Below are 12,900 nucleotides of genomic sequence, written 5' to 3' on the forward strand. Positions count from 1 at the left end.
AGAGGCCGGCTAACTTGAGTACTGAACGGCCGGCAGGCTTGTGTGAGCCGCAGCCGGTGGGCTTGACATCGGAGAGGCCGGCGTTTCTGGGCTGAGGACGATCGTGGAGCTTCGGAGGATTCGGGGGTGTTTGGGGCAGTGCAGGCGGTCCGAGCCGTTGGTACGGTATGTGGGGGTTCCTGGTGTGGGGTTAGCTGGCGAGACGCGGCAAGCCTCAGAGGGGGCTGGACGACGAGACTGAAACATGTCCTTTATTTCAAAATCTGAATCATTTAAGAAAAGGACGAGATTAATCAGCTCGATCAGGGGATAATCACACTGAGGAAGATCGCAGCGGAACGTCTCGTCATCCGGCCCCAGCTGAAAACACTCATCAAGAGCGGCGTCGTGCCAGCTCAGCTGGTTAGCAAGCTCAAGGAAATCCTCCACATACCGCTCCAACCTCCGACCAGCCTGCCGCAAACCCCACAGCTTGTCCTCAGCCGTCATCTGTTTTGGTCTGGTCATCTGTCACGGTGCACACAGCGGGGAGGAGCGAGGAGATGAGATGTAGAATAACTTAAATAGTCTTTAATAAATGAAAACACGGGATATTCCAACATGAAAGCTTGAGCATGAACATAAAGAAACACAGAGAACGTAACGAGTTGATCAGACGAAGGAGAACTGAACAGGCAGGAACTAATATACACTGGATGATTACAAAACACAGGTGCCATTAATTAATCAATGAAATTATTGAAAATTATTCGGGGATTAATCAACTAAACAAGGACAGGAAAGTGACCAAATAAGGAAAGACAGGAACCAAACAGGAAGTACAAGGAAAACCATACAAAAAAAAAACCTCATGAGTGATCATGCCCTGGGACTCCGCTAAAATGGTTCACACTTCACCCCGCCCCCCCTTCCCCCATGTTCATACCAAAACTACGCACTTGACTATAACTATGGTTGGCAAATGTCTGTTTGTCAAATCATAAAACGTGTGCCTTTATACGACCCGTGAAGAACTGGACACAGACTCGCCAAGCATTCTTTCATGAAGAAACTTCACTCGACTGTCGGTAATGAACTTACCTTTCCGTCCTGCAGTAACATTTACAGACAAACTGAGCTCGAGAGAGAATTCGGACTGAAGGCGCAAATATTTGGAACGCGTGTCATTGTGACGTCGCTGAGGCCCTGTTTACACTAGTGCGTTTTCGTTTTAAAATGGCGTTTTAAAATGAAAACGATCGTCTACACTTGCGTTTTCACTGCGTTTCAGAAACGATCTCCATCCACACTACACAACCGAAAACGCATATACAGTATCTCACAGAAGTGAGTACACCCCTCACATTTTTGTAAATATTTTATTATATCTTTTCATGTGACAACACTGAATAAATGACACTTTGCTACAATGTAAAGTAGTGAGTGTACAGCTTGTATAACAGTGTAAATTTGCTGTCCCCTCAAAATAACTCAACACACAGCCATTAATGTCTAAACCGCTGGCCACAAAAGTGATGTACACTCACTACTTTACATTGTAGCAAAGTGTCATTTCTTCAGTGTTGTCACATGAAAAGATATAAAATATTTACAAAAATGTGAGGGGTGTACTCACTTCTGTGAGATACTGTAACATGACCATTCATGCAGGTACAACAATGAGCATGATGTTATTGTTTACACGGTCGTCAAGGATATGCAGAGCGAATGTTCATCGTTTTCAAAAGTCTCCGTTTTGGTCCGTTTACACTGAAATGCAACCCCAGAGTTTTCAAACTAAAACGGTGTCTGCAGCGTTTTCAAAAGTCTCCGTTTTCGAGGGTCTAAAACGCCGTAGTGTAAATGATAGGCATAACCGTAGCAAAAGTTATGCATTTTAAAATGAAAATGCACTAGTGTAAACATAGCCTGAGACAGGCTGTGTGTATTTGACTGTTGGCGTGCAACAGAACAGAGGCTACTATGCTTGTGTGTTCGAAAGCATGATCTCATCAGTAGCGGATTCAGTTCTCTTTCGCGGCTTATTGCACTTTTAAAAGGCTATTTCTTTTTTAATATAAAGCAAATACCATTCTTTATTTCTCATTCATCCATGTTTCTTTATTAATAACTTAAAACAGTCCCGCCCACTGAAAGCTGCGCTGATTGTCATACAAAAATAGGACACATCCAATAGGACATAAAAGATCTGTGCAGCAAAAGTACGCAGTGAAATGTTTCGAAATGGCTCTTGGCACGGCACAAGTTTTGATAAAAGTATGGTTCAGTCCAGTCACCTTTCATATACTTTTAAATTTTCGCTGCTGTTCTAAAATTTTTCTCAAACAAACTACATTGAAGAGCTCAGGAGCTGTAGGTTACCATCAGAGGCATCATGCCCATTCAAACCGAGGGGGCACGTTCCCCCTCAGATTTTTGAGCTAAGTGAATTTTGAATGCAGCTTCCAAAATACAAATAAATAGCAGAATAATATTTTTTTATATTTGATATGATCACACGAGTGTGATTAGAACGTTCAGTGCAGCGCATCATACTGCTAAATTCAAACTGCTTAATTCAAACTGCGTTTGTGCTTTGGCTGGCGCTGAGCCAGAGACAGACGCATTTTTACAGCGCTGTGCATAATAACCAATAACACGATTCTGTTGAGTTTATGAATGCAATGGCCAATCAGAGGCATTCAGATGAGTCATCGCTGAAACACTGGAGGTTTTTTTACCAGTGCGCGTGTCACTGACTGAATACTGCTCTCTGGCTAATTAATTCTCTCATCAGAAACAACAAAGTGCAGATGTGCGTACGATGTAAGTAAGATATTCATCTCACAGTTTAAAAAGCTTCAGTGATTATAATGGCAGTTTTTGAGAGTGCTTTGAGCTCTGGCTAGACTCAATGATAATGTGCTTCGATAATGTAAATGTTCTTTGCTCTCTTTCTGTACAATGCAAGTGTTATAATTAGTAACTTACAATGTTTTTATTAAAGTCACGTTAAATACAAAGTCAGTCGTATTAAAAATATTTTATGGCATAACACCCATATCTGGTACGGATTTTATGCGTAGTTAATAGATTACACTAACATTAGGCTACTTAGGCAACTAACATGATCTATAACGGTGCAAAATGCATTTACTTACAAATATTTGAGAATTGAGATATTTCATGATACTTTTAACACGTTCTAATAAAAACGGAAAAATTAAATAAAGCATGAGCCTACTGCTGTGTCACATGACAAGCATGATGAGGTACACCCCCCTTCACTCGTACCCCCTCAAAAATAATAAGTGCATGACGCCCCTGGTTACCATAGAAACGTAAGTGGTTCGCAGTTGATTGCTGTTGTGACACTCGCAAACAGCACTGAACCCACACTTTGCCCAGTAACCAGAGTTGCCAAGTCTGCATATTTTACTCAGATTTGGGCTTCTTTTTGTTTATCGCGGTTTGCGTTTTTTGTGCTTATTTTAAAAAATATGTTTTTGTGCAGCTATTTTTATTGACCATGCTAAAGCTTTCGATACAGTTGATCATTCTATATTGTTATCCAGATTACATAGTATTGGTGTGTCTAATTTAACCCTATCTTGGTTTTCTAACTATATATTTAAAAGATCCCAATATGTAAAGATTGACCAACAATTATCAGAACTAGGGCTGCACGATAAATTGAAATGGAATCGAGATCGCGATTCGACAGAAGCTGCGATTGTCATGCGTATCTTTCAGTGAAGCGCGGTTATGACAATCGCATTTGATTAATCGTGCAGCCCTAATGTAGACTAAGTATTGCTTTCCGGGACCACAGGGAGGGTTACCAAACGACTAACTGGTCGAAGGTATGTTCTGTCTTTCACTCTTACTTCTGCCATCCGTATCCTTCCGTCTTTACCAGGAATTATCTTAATAATGTGACCTACCGGCCAAAGTGATCTAGGTAGTTGGGAGTCCACAACTAAAACCACAGCATCCAACTGTAGTGCATCAGTATCCTTTTGCCATTTCAACCTGGTTTGTAAAGTTGGCAGATAATTCTTTATAAACTGAGACCAAAACCTGTCAGCAAGTATTTGGCATGCCCTCCATCGTCGTTGGCTGAATAAGTTACATTCATGATAGATGGCTTGCGGGAGTGAAGGGTCTCGCCGCCCCATAAGAAGCAGATTTGGGGTAACAGGGTCAAAGTCGGCCACATCAGTGGATACATGATGTGGCCGAAGGTTTAGAATTTAAAATCCCCTCAATTTCCACAAGGACTGTGGTCAGTACTTCTTTTGTTACAGTTTGTGAATTCAGAGTAACATTTAGGGCAGCTTTAATGGACCGAATTTCTCTCTCCCAAGAGCCTCCAAAATGTGGTGCGTGAGGCGGATTAAAGGAAAATTTGATCTGATACTCAGCTAGCTGGGCTCTTAGGTCTGGATGCATGGCGTTGAATGCATCTGTGATTTCTCGATCTCCCCCTTTAAAGTTCGTTCCCTGATCAGATAATAGTTCAGCAGGCTTTCCCCTTAGAGAGATAAAACGCCTTAAAGACATCAAAAAGGAATCAGTATCCAGGCTGGTTAGAACTTCAATATGTACAGCTCTTGTAGTTAGACACTTGAACAATATTCCCCATCTTTTCTCATTTCTTCGGCCCAATTTGACCATAAATGGCCCAAAGCAATCCATCCCTGTAGAGAAGAAGGGTGGTTGATGTAAGCATAAACGTGCAGGGGGTAAATCTGCCATTCTTGGAGATAGTGGTTGAGCTCTCCATTTTTGACACTCTGCACAGCCACGCTGTTCCTTACTCACAGCCTCTCTGCCTCTGAGAATCCAGTATTTCCTCCGTAGCTCTGCAAATAAACATTCTGCACCGGGATGTTTTAAGTCACTGTCATATTGTCGAATAAGCAGCTTAGTAACTGGATGTTTTGGATCCAGAACTATGGGATGAACGGTTTCTAATTCCAACAGATTGCAATGGCGCAGCCTACCTACCACTCGAATCACTTGCATTGCTTTATCGAATTCTGGAGCCAATGTTGTCAAGCGACTTGATGATGGCAGAGATTTACCATTGGTAAGACGCTGAATCTCCTCAGGGAAGCTGTCTCCCTGTGCAGGTCTTAGAATCCTTAATTCTGCTTCCTGATACTCCTCAGCTGAAGGACTTTGATTCTCCATGGAGGCCGCCCCATGAAGGGATTTTGCAGTTGCATAAACCAGATCCCTGAAACTGTCAGCTTGTGAGGGTTCAGGAATTGAATAGCCCGAGACTGCAGTTAGATTTAGGCAAGTGATTGATTGCGCAGCTCCTCTGCGTCCTCATTCCCCAAAGCCAGAGGACTTCTTGGCCAATATTCTGGCTGCAGTTGCAAGAAAGGGGGACCTTTAAACCACCTACTGTCTTCTTGTAACATCATCTGCTGGATTATTCCGTGAATCCACATAACACCAATCTCGGGAGTCAGATAGTTCTTGGATTTCTGCAATTCGGGTTCCAACAAATACCTTGAAATGACATGAATCAGACTGAATCCAAGTTAAGACTGTTGTAGAGTCTGTCCAGAAATGGATCCCAGATATCTTGATAGTAAGTTCTCTCTTTAACGGATAAGCAAGTTGGGCTCCTGTAAGTGCTGGACATAATTCCAGTCTTGGCATTGACAGCTGCTTTTTTGGTGCAACTCGTGACCGTGCTGTTAAAAAGGCTACCTCTACTTGTTTTAGTGGATCCTCTGTCCGCAAGTATCCGTGTGTGTATCCATAGGCACGTTCTGAAGCATCACAAAATATGTGAATTTCTTGCACACAATCAGCATAATCCATCTCAGCACTCACGTAACACAGAGGAAGTCTGATTTCATTCAAGTCTTGGAGCTCCCATTCCCATTTTTTCCAAGCCTCTAAGAGGTCACCAGGGAGTAGAGGGTCATCCCATTCTCGCTTTTTGTTCCACAATTGCTGCACTATTATCTTAGCCCTAGTAGTGAAGGGAGTAATGTATCCAAGAGGGTCATATAAACCGGCATGCATTCGGTAGATATTTCTCATAGTGATAAGGGAGGATTTTGGCGTGTATGATTTGTACATCAAAGTGTCTGACTGACACAGCCACCGAAGCCCTAAAGCTGGCTCTTGGGGATCCATATCACTCTGGTTAAGCCAGTGTTCACCACTCTTAGATAGTATCTCCTTGATGCAGGTGCCGAATTATTTCTGTAGCATTACTAGCCCACTGTCTCAGCTCGAAACCTCCGTCAGCAAGTAGCTTCCTCATTTTGTCAACCAGAGCTTGAGCTGCCTCAACTGAAGAAAAACTCTGTAAACAATTGTCAACATAGAAGTGCTGTTGTACCGCTTTGCATACATCCTCTGACTGACCTTGTTCCATTACATGCTTTTGCAGTGCATAAGTAGCACAACGCGGTGAACAGGTTGTACCCAAAGGAAGTACTTGCCACTCATATACACTGGGTCGAGCGTCCCTCAGAAGATCACGCCACAGGAATCTCAAGATTGGCTTATCTGCTGGTAACAGCCTCACCTGGTGAAACATCCCTTTAATATCGCTACTTATGGCGAAAACCATAAATGCTCTCTAAAACGCAGCAGAATGCCCAAAAGGGATGAAGTCAAGTTTGGTCCTGGTAAGAGTAGCTCATTCAAATTGTGTCCCTGATATGAAAATGAGCAATTAAACACAATTCTGTTCTTTCCATTATGTGTTACCATATGGTGTGGGATAAACCAGGATTCTTTGGTACATTCTGTCTCTCCTCCAACTATGATTGCATATCCTGCATGTTCAAGTTTGGAGATCTCCGCATTATAGGCAGCAGCACATTCTGGATCTTTGAGAAGATGCTTCTCGGTGTGACGAAGGTTAGCCATAACCACTTCAGGGGGTGCTGACAGAGTGGGCATGTTTTTTATACGCAGCAAAGGGGTGGCATATCTCAGAACTCCATCCACTTCCTCTCTGACTGTTTTAGCTTGCAGGAGGTCCATGGCCTCCTGATCCTGCTTAGATCTCGTAACCAGTTTTTCACTTCTATATGGCAATACATCCAGTTGCCACAATTTTTCTACTTGACGGTAGATTTCAGATGATACGGAAACATTAGAAGTGAATAAACAGGAAGTTGCATTACCAGTTTGGGGAAGACCTCTGACTGGACCCTGTAGTGTCCATCCTAGCCTCGTCTTCACTGCTGCAGTCTCCTAGTCTCACTGGCTGAAAAGGAGTTATCAAATGTGGATTTACTTACCCAATCAGGATGAGGGGTCTGACATTGTTCAACTGAGGTAAGGGCAACTTCCTCAAATGCTTGTACTGATGCTGAAGTCTGGTTACTGGGTAAGTATGTTCAGCCAAACCTAGCTGAGTTGCAGTGAATGCTTTCCTGATTGTGAAGACTTTATTTGGCTGATTAACAGAAGACAGGCAGATAGTCACTGAAGAGCACTGCAACACCCGCAAATCCTGTCTCACAGTTCTCAGTGTGATGCTCTCTGGTTCACCTTGTAACTTTAACTTCTCTGCTGCTTCTTGGAGGAGAATTGTTCTTTCTGAGCCGTCATCCAATATAGCATAGGTTTCAAGGGTGTGATTACCATTGCGTAGGAGCACTTTACTGATTTTCATCAATACTTAACTACATCCAGCTTTCTGATCAAGATAAAGAATGTCAGTTGAAGCAGAACAAACTAGACCTAGACTTAAGTTCTCTGCAGACTTGGCATTCACTTCATGCAATGCTTGAACATGTTTACCTTTGCAGATGCCACAGATGATTCTCAGACGACATTGAGCAGCTTGATGTCGAGATCCACATCTCCAACAGCAGTTATTGGACTTGATCCAATCCTTCTTCTGCTCCATATTAAGCTTCACAAAGTTAGCACACTGATCCAGGAAATGCATATTATTGCAACAGTACGGGCAATACATTTTAGACTTTCCTTGTGGTTGAGGCGTTGGTCTGTGATCACGAGTGTTACATGAAGAACCAAGAAGCACTGTCATCGACTTACTTTTCACCCCGAATCAAATACTTCCTCTTGTATCTGTAACTCATATTCCAGCCAATCCGCAAAATCTAGAAGGGATAGTACTCCTCCTTTCAAAGGGTAAAGATATCGTCTGAAGTTAGCTCGAAAGTCATATGGTAGCTTGTTTGCTAACCTAGCTACATGTGACCCACAGTCAAGTTCAGCATTGCCTTCTTAGCCCAGTTGCTCTAACATCCCAACCAACGCTCGCACCCTCAATGCGAATTTGCGGAATCCAGCAGAATCACCATTCCGAACAACTGGTCCATCCATTAATTCAGCAATTCTACGCAAAGCGAGCTGATGTGGCTGACCATACTGTTGGATAAGTGAGGCCACTGTATCTGAATATGGACGTTGAGAATTACAATAGGAATCAGCTATCAGCAATGCTTTTTCAAACTTCAAATGATCCAATAAAATCTGATACTTAAACTGCTCTGTGGCATCTTGTGGAAGGACATTCTCCAAAGAAATCCTGAATCTGTGTGGAGGCACTGGTGGAGCCACACTCTCTTGTCTTACAGGTGGATAAATTGGTGCCATGTCAGGTAAGTTCCAATATTCAGACTGTGGGTCCTGATCAATGTTCCCTCTAATTTGTTTTCTTGCTGAGCAAAACTTTTCTCTATTGGGCGGACATTTCGGCCACATGAGCAAAACATTCTTTATACCAGACCTGTACAGCGTGCACACAAAAAAAGTGTGTAACTTTAATAGGCCTTTTAACTTTAATGTTCTATTTGTATTTAATTTGACCCATGACTAAATGATGTACATTTTAGGTTACCTGAGAAAACTTTTTTTTTTCTTTTTTTTACAGTATAATACACTGCCATTCAAAAGTTTGGGATCAATAATGTTTATTAAAGAAGTTTCTTATGCTCATCAAGGCTGTATCTATTTGATAAAAAATACTGAATATTATTTCACAAAATAATATTGTGAAATATTATTGCAATTTAAAATAAAAGTTTTCTATTTTAATATACTTTAAAATATAATTTATTCCTATGAAGCAAAGCAATTTTCAGCATCATTACTCCAGTCTTCACATGATCCTTCACAAATCGTTCTAATATGCTGATTTATAATCAATGTTGGAAACAGTTGTGCTGCTTAATTTTTTTTTTTTTTTGGAACTTGTGATATTTTTTCAGGATTCTTTGATAAATAAAAAGTTAAAAAGAACAGTGTTTATTGTTAAAACAGCAATTTTGTTTCAAAATTGAAATTTTGTGTTACAATATACACTATTATTCAAAAGTTTGTGGTCAGTATTTATTTTTTTTGTTAAGAAATTAATACTTTTATTTAGCAGGAATGTTAAATGGATAAAAAGTGATAGTAAAGACATAGTTTTAGAACATATTTCTATTTTGAATAAATGCTGTTCTTTTTAACTTTTTATTAATCAAAGAATCAAAGAAAAAAGTATCACAGGTTCCAAAAAAAATATTAAGCAGCACAACAGTTGCAACACTGATAATAAATCAGCATATTAGAATGATTTCTGAAGGATCAACTTGCAATAATGTTTCACAATATTACTGTTTTTTTCCTGTATTTCCGATGAAATAAATATATCCTTGATGAGCATAAGAGACTCCATTAAAAAACAAGGTCAATTATTTATTAGATTTATAATATAGGCCTAACATAATAAAATATCAAAACAAACTGAAGCATTTAAACTGAGATCTGTAAGTTAAATATAAAAATAAAAAAAACACGTGAACGTGAATTCTTCTATAGCTAGGCTTTCTAAACATCCCTATCAAGTACAATTTGCACAATACACCTGTGTGTGACTGTAAATGTCTCTTGAGTTTTGTTACCGTTCTGTGCCCATCATCCGCTATTTCCAGCACTTAATCAAGCCACTCTTCTTTAAAACAGATGATGTTTTATTTAACATGTCCTTGCGTTTGGGCAATCGCGGATTTGGCAACACTGGTTTGCAAACTAAGTTTAATATAATTCCTCTCCGAACTTCCCGCTGCCCTGTATATTGGTATCTCATTGACTGTAGGTCATCGCCGATGTGTTTTTCAGTCAGAACTCAGACAACAAAATGGCAATCCATCCAAGCAAATTAAATATACAGCTTTTATTGAGAAAAATAAAATTTTTAACAACTTCGACAACTTAAGACAATACAAAATGATAAAAATACAAAAGAATTAATGACAAAATAAAATTGTATAAATACAATACAATCGGCCGGTAATTCTTCTCACACGATACGAGCCGCGACCATGCCAGCATCTGCGATTTTCTCCCGAGAGAAAAAAATCGCCTGCGAGCTCGAACGACAGCAAAAATCGAACCGTGTACGCCCGCCTTTAGAGGGAACATTGGTCCTGATAACTTGGAGTAGATGGAACTGGAAACCTCTGCATTTCAAGTCTGCTAACACGTTCACGAAGATCTTCCATCACATCAATCTCCGTTACCTTATGCCGAGTTCACACTGCACGATTTTCAAACTCGTTGGATCGCTACTGTGTTCACATCATGTTTCAAAAGCTTACTTGCATTTGATAAGAAGCTGCGTGGGTGAAAATTACGTGTAAACAATTTTAAGACTATTTTGGCTATGCTCATCGCTGGTCTGGTTACTGGTATAGGGCTATAGCCAAGCCGTTAAAATTAGACCACAGATTGCCTCGATTTCGCCAGGTGGGCTAAAAGCAGACTACTCGTAAACCCGTCCAATTTAGAGCTAAATCGTGGCTACATATAGACCATGTCATGAAATGACACTTATATCTTTGTAGATATTATTGACACTGCAAACATGATGGGATATCAACCATCTTATGCGCTGCCTGGCCAAAAACTACAGTGAATCAGGTTTGACTATAAGTGGGCTACAGATAGCTGCTCTGACTACGAGCTAAATCGTGGCTACGCACAGGCTAAGTATAGAACATGTCAAAGAAATGAAACCAAACACCTTGTAAACGCTGTTAACTTTGAAGACGTTGAAATGACGGCTATTGCTTGCTGGGTGGTGGAGGTGGTAAAGGCCATTCTTCTTCAACAGTTACTGACTCATATACTGGTTGAGGAGGATTCTCTCCTGGTTCTTGCCTAGATAGAGAAGTACATTCAAAAAATGGTGCTTCTGTGGGATTTGAAGTTGTCACCACCTCACTTTGATTCAACTGCTTCCATAGCTCTGATACAGTCTGTCGCAGTCTTTTATTATCCTCTTGCACTTGATGAAAGGAATCTGCAATAGACTGAGAATACTGTGAGGTAATCTGTGGTGAACTCTTACAAACAGGAGTCGGCTCTGAAGGGTACTCTTCATCCACTATACTCCAGTTAATGTTGAGTGCTGAGATAAAGATCCCTTTCCCCCAGATCTCTGCATTGACTTGTCAGCAGTTCTCTCAACAGGAACAGACTGCTGATGCACTGCCGATGGTAGTTCCACCTCATACTGATACATCCATGCAGGAGGGCGAATACACCACTTTGGACAAACATCAACTGATCGGTGATCACTTCCCCTTGATGCATGCGCCATCTTAAGTCACAGCAATTATCCACCTCCGGCTCGAAGGACCATTTGTTTTGAAGTTTCATGGAAGCTGGGTAGAATTATAATCGCTGTGGGGCATCGATGAGAATGCACAAAGCTCCATTAATCACTTTATTGATGGCTCAACATGTGGATCAAGGTGTGGTTAACTTGATGCACGCACATAGTCCACATAACAAATAAACCAGCCATGGCCATCACTGCTGTCTAGGCCTCAACTCTCCTTTAAATGGCCGTGAGGTGGCCGATATTTAAAGGAAGTTAGTATCGCCCCCTAATGGCCCATTCCCTTCATAACACCAGTTAGAAAATACAGACAATTTGAGAGCGTAGAGCAGGGTTCCTCAATTAGTTTTCGCCAAGGGCCGAATTCTGCCAACAATACCAAGCCAAGGGCCACTGACATATATATATATATATATGATTGTTATTATTATTACAATTATTATATTATTGTTGCTTTTGTTAAAATAATCACAAGATGGTCACAAGATGAATATTCAGATTTTTTTCCCCCAGTAGTCGGTTTTATTCAAACAATTATGAACATTTTTGCATTTAGATACAGAAGAACTTTGCCTGTTGAATATTAAAAACAAATGAACAAACAACAAATCTGGATCTCCATGTCTGCCATGCAAATCAACTGTTCCTGCTCTTTCCCAGACTGGATCTCTTCTCTCCACTTTCCCTAATTGCAGATTCAATTATTAGATTTGTCAGTATTAATATTTTTATGCTTAGATTTTTTTGGGGGGATCAAACTGTAACACCGTGTGTCCCAACCAGACACGATGCGATAAAAAGTATATTTTCCTTGTAGTTTTTGTCCTAACCACCCGCGACAGCGACACGGACAATAAGCCACATGGGATTCTATTTTAGGAACGGTTTTTATTTTCTGCGACGTCGCGGCAGGAACAATATACAAAATATGACAATGATAATCTCAGGTAATGATTATGTGCTTTATTCAATGTTAAAAGTGTCTAATGTGAGTTTGAATATTATTTTGAGTTATCTTTATAGCAATAGTGAAAGCAACAATAGATATTTTACCTCAGATCTTGAAAATAAATTAAAGCAAACTTGTACTTTAAAACTGTGAACTCAACTGCGAACCAACACGTGTGCATCCAGTGTAGACAGCATCACTGATTATAATGGGTTCTATTGTATTTTGTTGCGTTGCGCCGCGCACGTCCGGTGTAGACATGAAGTTAATGTCGCTTTCTGATGCTGCGTTTGAATTTTCATGCCACATTATATGAAATTAGCGTGGGCCAAACATTTTTCTCTCC

This window comes from Sinocyclocheilus anshuiensis, unplaced genomic scaffold (assembly GCF_001515605.1).
Source record: "Sinocyclocheilus anshuiensis isolate Anshui unplaced genomic scaffold, SAMN03320099.WGS_v1.1 scaffold1159, whole genome shotgun sequence".
Taxonomy (NCBI): Eukaryota; Metazoa; Chordata; class Actinopteri; order Cypriniformes; family Cyprinidae; genus Sinocyclocheilus; species Sinocyclocheilus anshuiensis.